Consider the following 12853-nt stretch of genomic DNA (forward strand, 5'->3'; position numbering starts at 1 on the left):
TCTAGACAGCGCAGGCTTCTGGTAGGGACAGGGGCAAATCATCCAGGTGGGCAGAACTTGATGAAGACTAGAAACCCCTGAGACTCAGCAGCTGCCCCAGGGGCACCCATAAATCAAAAGAGAAGGAGGCTGGGAGGAACTGAGGGGTACAGGATGACATTCCTGCCTGAAAGACAGAAGCAGCTCCAGAGATTTTGGTAAATAATGTGGGTTTCAGTACAGTGTGGTCTATTCAAAAAAGTTTAAAAGAAAGAAAGAAAGTGAGAGAGAGAGAGAGAAAGAAAAAGAAAAGAGAATGATGGAAGGCAGGGACGGAGGGAGGGAGGAAGGGAGGGAGGGAGGAAGGAAGGAAGAAAGGAGGGGAGGAAGGAAGAAGGGGAGGGAGGAAAGACAGGAGGGAGGGGGGAACAAATGAACTTACACAATGATGAGAAGATCCAGGGGAACTTACAAACCCAATATTTTCCATTAACAGGAACACGCTAACTAGTTATTAGAGAGAGACGCACTACTGTAAACCCATATTCTGTTTCCACGATGTACGGTTCCTTCCTCCGTTTCTGAAACATCCTGTCTCTGGCCTGCTGTTTCCAGAGACACCGAGTCCTCCCTTTGGACAAATTCTGGCACCCACAGGAATGAGATGGGACAGTGGACCCCAGAACACCAGGCCACGACCTTCCCTGCTGCTCCTTGTCCACTCCAGAAGCTGCCTGGCTGCAGGACGGTGTCTCAGCCCCTGGGTCTGACATCGTGCCTTTGCCTTGCTCACTGGGCTTCTCTCCTTGCACTGGCTCCCACTCCCCCAGGACCTGGCAGGTGACCACGTAAGAAGGACACAAACAGGCCACATCGCTTTCTTTCTCCCCCTCTCGATGCCCCTGCAGTGGTGGGTTCCATGGGGTAGTGACCTGATATTTACTCATTATGGTGCCCCTAGCCCAGAGCAGAGCCTGGCACCTAATAGCCACCCTGTGAATGCTCAGTGAAAGAAGGTGTCCACCACAAGGTCCTGAGGAACCAAGAATTCCACTGTGGCCCATCAGTTTTAAGTCCTACACGATTCTAGAATGGAAGCTGTGAAAGGCCTTCAAAAGTGGCCACTCTCTGAAACCATTATACTGGCAGCTGAGCCATGTTTCCCCATCCTGGACACATCTAGAGAGCACCGCCTAAATCCACACACATCTCCCCACCCAGCACAGTGCAGGGGCCTTAGCCTGGGAAATGCAGGTGGATGGGAGAACCATGAAAGCTGAAGAGGAGAAAGCAGGTGAAAGGGAACAGCAAGGTGGAAACAGACAGAGAAATGGGGATGGAGACTGGGGGTGAGAGGGGAAGAGAGAGGAGAGGGACGCACATCCAGCCACTGAGGAAAAGGCCCGAAGAGAACACTGTCCTCTCCTGAAGTCAAATAACTTCCACCTGACCACGCGCTGCAGGTCGTGGTGGCACACGCTGGTCATGCTGCGATGTTTAGGGTCCATGGCATCTTCCCTTCGCATCTGAGTCTAAATAGAGACAGGACTCCCTGACCTCAGGATTGTTACCTGTTAGATCTGGCAGCTCTTCATGTCAGCCCACACCGTGTGAGGCTGCTCTTGGTGCACCGAATGGGGAAGATTCTACATCAGTGCCTTGGAGAGTCCACTGGAAGCCCTGGACAGCGGGAGTCGGTGGTGCCCCAGCATGGAGGCCGAGAGCACACAGCACTGAAGCTCCAGACACCCTCAGGAGGACAGTAAAGGACAACGTGCCGGTGAGAGCCTGGGTCAGCAGGAACCTTGGCCTGGGTCTGAACATGATTTGCCTTCATATTGGCTGTGACATAAAAGAGAGAAATCAAGGTTAGCATCGAGATTCAGCGCTTGGGCAACTTGAAGGATGGAACTGCCACTTATTGAGACTGGGAAGACGGAGAAAGGAGCAGATTGAAAGGGGGGAACTAGAGTTGGTTGGTTTCTGTCACATGCAATCAACTCCTGACCAGCCTGGGCAACACAGCGAGACCCTGTCACAAGAAAAAAAATTTTTTTAAAGGAAAAAGAAACAATTTAATCAATGTAGTCCTGAAACTATTATGTAGAATACTATTGTCTACATCATATCACATCAGCCCTTTAAACGGCTTAACACTTATTTAGGTATAATCCCTAAAGTTTTCCTGGTAAATTAAGGACACTTAGAACAATTAAGTAGAAAATAGTTAGTGCCTTGACAGGAAGATTGTAAACATTTTAAAAAGACAAATAAATAAAAGTGTCAAAACTGTAGCTCTATAAGGACCAAATAACATCTAATTCAAGTCACAATGAACATCTAGCAATCATTCTGAACACCATATAATTCACTTAATACATTTTGCCTGAACGCCCAACAGATCTGACTTACCAACACCTGAATGTAGCCAAGAAATTGACAATCATTTATAAATTACACCTATGACTCCATCTGTTCTACCCACTTTTAAAAAATCATTTATTTTACTTTATTTTGTAGAGACGGGATCTCACTGTGTTGCCCAGATTGGTCCAGAAACAGACCCACAGTAATTTCATAAATCAGATGACCATATAGCCATCCAATTTATGGAAAAAAAGTGCCCAACAGTACAGAAGGGCAAGGACGGTCTTGTCAATACATGGTGCTGGATCAAGCAGTCACTCCGTGTAGTAAAAAGTGAATCATGGCCAGGTGGGGTGGCTCACACCTGTAATCTCAGCACTCTGGGAGGCTGAAACAGGCACACTATTTGAGCCCAAGAGTTTGAGACCAACCTGGGAAACATGTTGAATCCTCGTCTCCACAGAAAATACAAAAATTAGCCAGACAATGGTGGCACATGCCTGTAGTCACAGCTACTCAGTAGGCTGAGGTGAGAGGATCACTTGAGCCAGGAGGTGGAGGCTGCAGTGAGCTGAGATCATGCCACCACACTCCAGGCTGGGCAGTAGAGTGAGACCCTGTCTGAAAAATAAATGCATAAACTAAAATAAAATTGCTGTAAGTCTAACACAGAAAAATGTGTTTGTATTCTTAGGTTAGGCATTGATGTCTTAAACAGGACACAAAAAGCAGTCACCATAAAGGAAAAGATTGATCAAGTATAATTTTATTAAAATTAAGAAACTCAGCCTGGGTGCAGTGGCTCACGCCTATAATCCCAATACTTTGGGAAGCCAAGGCAGGTGTATCACTTAAGCTGAGGAATTCCAGACCAGCCTGTGCAACGTGGCAAAACCTCATCTCTACTAAAAACACGAAAAAAGAGTTGAGCATAATGGTGCTCCCCTGTAGATCCCAGCTACTTGGGGGCTCGGGCAGGAGGATCACCTGAGCCTTGGGAGGTCCAGGTTGCACTGAACTGTGATTCTGCCACTGCACTCAGCCTGGACAACAGAGTGAGATCCTGTCTCAAAAAGAAAAAAAAAATTAGAGAATCTCCATTCATGTAAAAACACCATTAAAAGAGTCAAAAGGCAAGCTACAGTTTGAAAAAAGAGAAACGCAATACATATATATTCTAGAAACCACACATACCCAGAATAAAGTATTACAAATCAACAGAAAAACAAGCATATCAATGAAAACAGGATACAAAGACTGAACAGACACTTCACAAAAGGGGACATATAAATGACAATAAAAAAATACTCAATCTCAATACCAGGAAAATGCAAATTGAAACCACGCTGATATACTGCTGCACCTCTACTCGAATGGCAAAATAATTTTGAACTGACAAGCATCAGCAACAATGTAGGGTAACCGGAATATTCCCTGCTAAATGGTCCAACCACTTTGGGAAAATGTTCAACAATATCTCATACTAAAGTTTTATCATTCATATACCTCTAAAAACAACAATGCCACCCCTACATATATACACCAATCTAGTAATGTTCTATTTCTCGGTCTGTGGTGGTTCACTTAGTAAAAATTCATTACCTGTACTTTTTTTTTTTTTTTTTTTTTCTAAGAGACAGGGTTTCACCATGTTGGCCAGGCTGTTCTCAAACTTCCGACCTCAGGTGATCCACCTGCCTGGGCCTCCCAAAATGCTGGGATTACAGGCATGAGCCACCATGCCCAGCCTCTGCCATCCAGGCCGGAGTGCAATGGCATGATCGCGGCTCACTGCAATCTCAACCTCTTGGGCTCTGGTGATCCTCCCACTCCAGCCTCCCGGGTAGCTAGGCCTACAGGCACACACCACCACACACAGTTAAGTTTTGTATTTTTAGTAGAGATGGGGTTTTGCCACATTGCCAGGCTGGTCTGGAACTGCTGGGCTCAAGTGGTCTGACCATCTTGACCTCCCGAAGTGCTGGGGTTACAGGTGTGATCCACTGCTCCCAGACCACCTACACTTTTACAATTGTGAACTTCTTGTGTATACTTCATAACTTTTCGAAGATTTCTTTGACACAAAGTTCTCAGATATCTTAAAGCTAGCATTTTAGAACACAAAATAAAAGAGCTTCAGGTTCACGGGTGAAATTTTACCAGTAAAATTTAAAAACAGAAAGAAAGCAACTAATGCTAACAGCTCAGATCAGAGATTTAAAAACTACCAGCAGATCACTTTAACTTCGTCAAGCCCTGGGAGTCATTCCTTCCGCAAGGAAAGGATGGACAGCACTGTAACCCCAAGAAAAGACAGCACCGCAGGAGAAGACTTCCTGTCGGAAGCCGCTTTACCAGCAAAAGACAGGAGGAAAGAGAGGAAACCATTCCAAATGTCCTGCTTAACTCTTGGGTGAGAGGATGCCAAATGAGATCATCTAAGAAGCCACACAGAGAGAGAGAGAGAGAGAGAGAGAGAGAGAGAGACAGACAGACAGACAGACAGACAGACAGACAGACAGACAGACACGGAAATCACAGCAAGTCTTTGGAGCGCACACAGCAGCACCACAATCCAACCTGCTGGAAACCCTGCGGTGAATCTGAGGCTTGCCCCGCTAGTCCTGAGGGGATTCAGTGACGGTGGCAAATGCTCCTCTCGTGCGTCCTGGACCTGGCACACCTGGCTTGCCCGCCACCAGCCTGGAGACAGCGCCAGGCGCCGAATCCCGGACGCCAAGAAAGATCCAACTTCGCACGTCAGGGACCAGAGCGCTCTCGCCCCGCAGGTCCCCAGAGGGAACCGATTTCCGGCCTGGAAGGTGGGGCGCAGGGCCCGCGTCCCCACAGGATTTACGAGGACCTGCCCCCGAGGCTGCTCCGTCCCTGCACCCCCTGGGAGGCCACGGGAAGACACCCCGCGAGTTTCTTGCCCCGCGCCCACGAGAGGGCGGCGGGCGCCAGCGGCGGGCGAGAAATGGAGCGCAGGGAAGGGGCCCCGGCGCCCGCCCCGCTCGCGCAGCAACACTTGCTGGGCCCCCGGACGCGCCGCGACCCTGCGGTGCCCCCACGCGGCCCGGACTCACCGGGGTCCGGCTTGGCGCCCTCAGCTGGAACCACCGGAGACGTCAACTTCCCGTGGAGACGGCCGCCGCCCGGCCGCGCCCCCGCTCCTGGCTCTGCAGGTCGCGCTTCTGGCGTTTACAAATGCCTGGCGCTCACTCAGAAGCTCCAGCGCCTGGGGACCGTGACCTCCGACTCGCGGCACCGGCGTCTCAACCGCCGCCCAGCCCCGCCGGCAGCCCGCGGGCTCCTCCAGGACGCGCTGCCGGGAGTGCACAGCGCAGGCGCTGGCCTTAAAGGGCCCTCGGCCTCCAGGGCGCAACCTCGTTAGGGCCGGCGGGGGATGGACCAGTGAGGCAAGAACCGGGAAATCCCTGTCTCCCCTCCGCCTCTCTTTCAAAGCACCAGCCCGGAATCCTGAAAAACGCTGATTTCCTGGCAACTGGAACCGCCCCTAGCAGGTTAAAGAGGCAGGAAACACACCCCCAAGGAGCCCGGGCGAACCCGCTCTTAGGACTGCAGGTGTTGCGCTGCCCCCAGGCAGGGCACCCAGTGCAGACGCGCAGGCTTCGCGAGACAGTCCCCAGATCCCCCGAGGCGGCCTTAGGTCACTCTCAAAAACAATAATGAGGATGTCGAGGACACGTAGTTATTTTCTAATTTAAATTTAGAACAGATTTTGCAGATGGACTTCCACAGAAATAAGCCTCTCAGAGGAGAAAAACTTTTCTTTAACAACATTAAGAGATACCAAGAGATAGGAAGTCAAGCCATGCTGTCCACCCAGCTAAAAACTTTAAAATCTTGACATTTTATCTAAGGCAAATGTTTGCATAACTTTAGGTCGTGCCATTATTTAAAGTCAATTTCAATTAACAATGTCATTGCAATTGAATCCATCTTGTATAAGAAAACTAAGATATAGCCCTAATAATCTACCTCTCCCCTCCTGTATTCCATCCATCAGCAAATCCTACTGGTTTTCACCTTGCAAATTTTTCTTGAGTCTGTCCTCCTCTATCTCCTCCATCACCACACTAGTCTAGCCAAACGCGCTAACCCATTGCGCCACAGAGACCGTGACTACCGATTCTACAGGATGCTGTAGGCAGGGCGCACTCACCGAACTGCCCCCAGCCCTTCTGTCCTCAAGATGACTGAGGAGGCCTTGGAAAACCGGAGACATTAGAGACCGGCGAGTCGCTCTGGTCACGTTGAACACCGGCGAGTTGGGAGATTCTGAGGCCAGGACAGTCGAATGGCCTTCACCCACCCTACCCCTGGCCTGCTTCAGAAGTCCCCGGAAACGCCCCCATCCGAAACCTGCCCGAGCCGCCTGGTGGCCCAGGCCAAGCTGAACGCGCGGCGGGCTCCCGGGATGGCTCTTCCCGTTCTTTGCTCCGCCTTCACCTAGTGAGGGAGCCTGTGCCCAGGCTGCTCAGTGGCTTTCGGGGCGCTGCGGAGCTGCCGCTGCTGTCTTCGGATCCTGTGCCCCGATCGCGGGCTCCACCAGGGCAGGGATGGGGTGAGGGTCGCTGGTGGGTCTTCTCGGGAGGAGCAGGATCTGGCACTCACCAGGGCCCACGGCGAGGACTTATCGAATGAATCCGTCGTCGCCTTTTGCTTTCAGCCCTTTGAAGAACCCTGAAAATAGAAATCACGCACTGTTTTTCCACGGGGAAGTTTTATTTTGTTTTGTTTGTTGACAGATCTCACTCGGTCGCCCAGGCTGGAGTGCAGTGGTGCAAACTCGGCTCACTGCAGCCTCCACCAGCCTCCGCTTCCCGGGGCCAAGCGATCTCCTTGCCTCAGCCCCCAGATAGCTGGGACAACAGGCGTGCCACCATGCCGGCTAACTTTGTATTTTTTGTACAGACAGGATTTCGCCCAGACTGGTCGCGAAGGGGAAGTAGGTTCTTTCTGAAAAGAAAGATTCCGATCGATTTCTCCGCACCCCCAGAAGAGGGCAAGGGGTGAGGCCCGCTAGGGGCCAGCGGCAAGAAAAGGATTCTGCCCCTCTCTTACCACTTGGCGAGGTGGAGCTGAGGGGCTCAGCCGCTCTGATTTGGGGTGAGTGCCTGGGGCAGGAGGCTGGGAGCTGGGCAGGGGGTGGGTCCCACAAGGAATTGCCAGGAGGAGGGCCGGTAGTCGGCAGAGTCGGGACCCGGGAGTCAAAACTTCGCAGTCGCTTTGTGCAGCGGTGAGGACTGCACCGGGAGAGATGAGAAGTGTTTTGGTTTTTGTTTGTTTGTTTGTTGTTTGCTTATCGTAGCAGAGTGGGGAAAAATGAAGAGACACCAAGAAAAAACGAAACCTATGCGGACCCTTTGATCTCCAAAACGGAAGCAGCCCTACATTCAGTTTAAAGAGAGTCGGGCCGCGTCCGCTCCTGGGGCTCGCCCTGCTCGCATCGTGGTTGCTACTCGGTGCTGTGGCCGCAGCAAACTCGGCTCAAATCGGAGTCACTGCAGTGTGCCTTCTAGGGTGTAGGGCGCTTCTTTCCCGTTAGCCTCTAAGCTCAGCCTGGGCTGCGCGATTTACCTGTGACCAGAGAGGTCACAACTTTCCTGTGGCTTCAGAGCTCTCTGTAGCGGCAGAAACAGAAAAAACCCGTAACCTGCATGACAGGTCCGTCATCCTGAAAGGCTAGACTTTTGCCCCCTCTCTGATTATCTGATTAAGCGCAATATCCAAAAGCTGAGGAACTCCCTCTCAGTCAGCCTTATTGGAATCTTTTGCTGATGACATGATGTGGCCATGCCTGTTTCTTTTTTTCTTCTTCTTCTTTTTTTTTTTTTTTTTTTTTTGAGACGGAGTTCGCTCTTGTTACCAAGGCTGGAGTGCAATGGTGCGATCTCGGCTCACCACAACCTCCGCCTCCTGGGTTCAGGCAATTCTCCTGCCTCAGCCTCCTGAGTAGCTGGGATTATAGGCACGCGCCACCATGCCCAGCTAATTTTTTGTATTTTTAGTAGAGACGGGGTTTCACCATGTTGACCAGGTTGGTCTCGATCTCTTGACCTTGTGATCCACCCGCCTCGGCCTCCCAAAGTGCTGGGATTACAGGCTTGAGCCACCGCGCCCGGCCTATGCCTGTTTCTTTAGCTCAGATATTTCAAACATCCTTAGGGTCTTTTTAGGCCGAAACAGAAATGAACAAGAGAAGACGAGGGTTCAATTCCAACGGGGTATTTTAAGTGAAACCTAAAGAATATAATAAAATTGAAACTTAATGACATTCCCCAACCCCAATTTTTAATTTTGCTTTTATTTCTTTATTTGCTATCAGTAAATGACTGAGGTATAATCCACACAGACCAAAGTGTGCTAATCCTAACTTCGAGGCCCAGTGTATTTTGACAAAAGAAACTGTCACCTAGATCAAGGTATGGGACATTGTCACCAGCCCAAAAAGTCATTAGAGCCCCTTCCAGTCAATCCTCACCCCATCCCCACTTAGGCAGTCACCCTTCTGATTTCTATCTCTGTGATTTACTTTTGCTTCTTTTTGAAATCATGTAAAGAAATATACTGATTTTGCCTGTTTGGTTTTTGTTGTTGTTGTTGTTGTTGTTGTTGTTTTAATGCAACAATGGTTATGAGATGCTTCCATTATATGGCATGAATCTCAGGTTTTTGGTGTTATTGATGAGTGCATTCTAACCTGTGAATACACTACCAATGATGGACAATTGGATTATTTCTACTCTTGGCAATTGTGAAAAAGGTGTTTACAAATATTCCACAATGGTCCTTTTTATGGACCTGTGCCTTCATTTCTGTTGAGTATAAGCCTTGTAATGGAATGGCTGGGTCAGGAAGTAGGTGCGTTTTTCACTGTATTGGAAACTATCAGGCAGTATTTTAGAATGATTACACTATTGTACTCTCTTTTTCTCTCTCTTTTGAGACAGAGTCTCACTCTGTCGACCAGGCTGAAATGCAATGGCTCCAACTCAGCTCACTCAACCTCTGCCTCCCGGGTTCAAGCCATTCTTCTACCTCAGCCTCCCAAGTAGCTGGGATTAAAGCCTTCTTCCTCAGCAATACCCAGTGTCTCAATGATTGACTTTCTGTGTGCTGAGCAGCGGGAAATGGAACAAGAGCCAGTAGCGCTAAGGATCCAGGTCTGTAACAGGGGCCTGTCAGGTGCAGGATTCTGTTGGCTCCAATGATGTTTCTCAGATGAGCTGATTTTTATGGACTTAGGCTCTGAAAGAAATCAGTCAGGGAATAACTCAGAGACACTTACCTGCGTGTTAATTCTTCATTAATACAGAAGAGAGAGCTGGCATTAGATTGTTTTCAGCAAATAAAAGTCAAATCAAAATTTAGAAAGAAAAGAGGAATTGAAAGGAGAAAAAAATGTGTGAGACCATTGTGATTTTGCTCCTTTGCATAAATGACTTGGCGGAAGACTATCAAAGAGGTCACTGTGACCTGTCTTCTCTGGATCCATGTGACTTGGTCACCACAGGAAACAATTACAAGCTGGGCACAGTGAGTCACAACTGTAATACCAGCACTTTGAGAGCCTGAGGCAGGTGGATTTCTTGAGCTCAGTTGGAGAGCAGCCCGGGCAACATGGTGAAACCCCATCTCTACAAAAAGATACGAAAATTAGCCAGCCAGCATTGGTGTATGCTGGTAGTCCCAGCTAAACAGGAGGCTGAGGTGGGAGGATCACCTGAGCCCGGGGAGGTTGAGGCTGCAGTGAGCCGTGATCATGCTCCACTATGACCATGCCACTGCACGGCAGCCTTGGCAACAGCACGAGACCTTGTCTCAAAAATCAAATGAAATGTCTTAGAAGTTTACCTGTCCATCCTGTGCCACAGAATATCTGTGTGTAATGTCCTCCATGTCCTTCTGTTGTATCATCCCCTTAGTTAAACCACGAAGCCACCTAGCCCCTTATTAGAATATCCTGGGCACATGGCCAAGGGTGGTGGCTCACACCTGAAATCCCAGCCGTTTGGGAGACCAAGGCAGATGGATCTGTTGAGCCCAGGAGTTAGAGACCAACATGGGCAACAAAGAGAGACCCTATCTCTACAAAAACAAAAACAAAAATAAAAACAAAACAAACAAACTAACAAAAAAACTGAAGGTGCTCGCACATGCCAGTAGATCCAGCTACTGTGGAGGCTGAGGTGTGAGGATAGCTGGAGCCCAGGGGGTGGAGGTTGCAGTGAACTGAGATCACACCACTGCACTCCACACTGGGTGACAGAGTGACACCTACTCTAAAAAAAAGATGGGGAGGGAGAAGAAAGTTTGTTGTGTCAGCAAGTAAATGAAGAAAGGGACAGGATCAGAGTTGAGAAATAAATTGGAATATGATTTGTTACCTCTCCCGCAGAAGATAAATTTGCTAAATTTGCTGAAGTTGCAGGCGTTATACAAGGCCCGATGCAGTGGCTCATGCCAGTAAATCCTGGCACTTTGTGAGGCCTCAGAGCTGCTTGAGCCCAGTATAACCCACACAGACCAAAGTGTGCTCATCTTAACTTCGATTAAGATTAGGAGACCATCCTGTGCCACATGGTGAAATCCCTTCTCTACAAAACATACAAAAATCAGCAGAGCATGATGGCCCACGACTGTAGTCCCAGCTACTGGGAAGGCTGAGCAATGGAAGGATCGCTTGAGCCTGGGAAGTCGAGGCTGCAGTGACATGTGATGGGGCCACTGCACTCCAGCCTGAGAGACAGAATGAGACCCTGCCACAAAAACTAAAAATTAAAATTAAAAAGCCTGTAGGCTGGGCACGGTGGCCCAAGCCTGTAATCCCAGCACTTTGGGAGGCCGAGGCGGGTGGATCACGAGGTCGAGAGATCGAGACCATGCTGGTCAACATGGTGAAACCCCGTCTCTACTAAAAATACAAAAAACTAGCTGGACGTGGTGGCGCGTGCCTGTAATCCCAGCTACTCAGGAGGCTGAGGCAGGAGAATTGCCTGAGCACGGGAGGCGGAGGTTGCAGTGAGCCGAGATCGCGCCATTGCACTCCAGCCTGGGTAACAAGAGCGAAACTCCGTCTCAAAAAAAAAAAAAAAAAGCCTATAATATGGCAGTGGCACATCCAGTTCTCTACACTATAGGAATATTAGTAGTCAAAGAGATGTGTGCAAGAATGATCACTGCAGGACTCTTGGAAATCCTAAAACCACGAGGCCAACCTCATTTCCAACACATTTTGAAAAGGGTTAAATAAATCATGCACAAACTGAGGGGGGAATTGCTGTTTTCAAAAATTGATGGAGAGGATTATGATGATGATGAATGATTCTACTGGTCACATTACGTAAATCCAGGCACATCCTGGGGATAGGACACCTCTCTGAGCTTCCTGCTAAAAATGAAAAACATTGAGGCTGGTCCCTGTTAACCCATCCAAGCCTATGAGGGGCAGCACGAGGATTTTATCGCACCAGAGGGACTCATTTTGTCTCTGTTTCTTGTACACAGGCACAAGACAACCTGACATTTCAGGAGATGCTCTGTCAGAATTGGATCTGTCAGGGGGGTGGCCCTTGACAGGGATCCCTGTTAACTGTGACTAGAATCCTGAGAAGAGAAAACCCTCCCTGAAATGGGCATATCCCTGGCTGGCCTGGAACCATCAACCTTTCGGAGTTAGGACTATGGGAAGAAATGGGAGAGTCTCCAGTGATTGATAATACATGAACGCTTTAAAAGTTAGAGGAGGCGTTCCTGGGTGGGCTCGAACCACCAACCTTTCGGTTAACAGCCGAACGCGCTAACCAATTGCGCCACAGAGACAGGTGCTGCCGGCTCCCCCGAGTGCGATGGGTAGGGCCACTCACCAAAGGTCCCACATCCCTTCCACACTAAGCGCTGCCTGGGCAGGATGGCTAGCGAGGCTCGGAGAGATCGGAGCAGCGAGTCCGCTGCTCCCTTAGGACACGCACGCGTTGGGAGATTCTGAAGTCAGAGGACAGCGGAATGGCCTTCGCCGGTCCTGCCCCGCCGCTGCTTCACAAGCCCCCGGAAACGCCCCGTCCGCGACCCGGGCGGAGGCACCTGGGGGTGGAAGGGACGCTGAGCGCCCGGCCGGCTCCCGGGATGGCTCTTCCCGTTCTCTGCGCCGACTTCACCCAGTAAGGGACCCTCTGCCCACCCTGCGCAGTCGCTTCCGCTGCCGTCTCCCGATCCTGTGTCCCGCACGGGGCCCCGCCAGGGCAGGGATGGGGTGAGGGTCGCTCGTGGGTCCCCTGGCGGGGCGCAGGGTCCTGCACTCAGCAGGGCGCACGACTAGGACTTGCCCAATGACTCCATCGTCGCCTTTAGCTTTTAGTCCTTTGAAGAGCCTTGAGAATAGCAATCATGAGAGATTTTTCCATGGAAATTCTGTTTACAAAGCGTTTATTCAGGTTGATTTCTCGGCTCTCCGCGGGGTGAGCAAAGGGCAGGGCCTCCA

At 50.0% G+C, this 12853-nt stretch overlaps 1 non-coding gene across 1 annotated transcript; it reads right to left on the reverse strand.

Moving 5' to 3' along the window:
- Positions 1 to 12121: 12121 nt before the first annotated feature.
- TRNAN-GUU (transfer RNA asparagine (anticodon GUU)) lies at positions 12122 to 12195 on the reverse strand. Its single transcript has one exon. It is a non-coding gene; the product is annotated as a tRNA-Asn (tRNA).
- Positions 12196 to 12853: the final 658 nt, after the last annotated feature.

The sequence above is a fragment of the Saimiri boliviensis genome, assembly GCF_048565385.1.
Source record: "Saimiri boliviensis isolate mSaiBol1 chromosome 9 unlocalized genomic scaffold, mSaiBol1.pri SUPER_9_unloc_1, whole genome shotgun sequence".
In the NCBI taxonomy this organism is placed as follows: Eukaryota; Metazoa; Chordata; class Mammalia; order Primates; family Cebidae; genus Saimiri; species Saimiri boliviensis.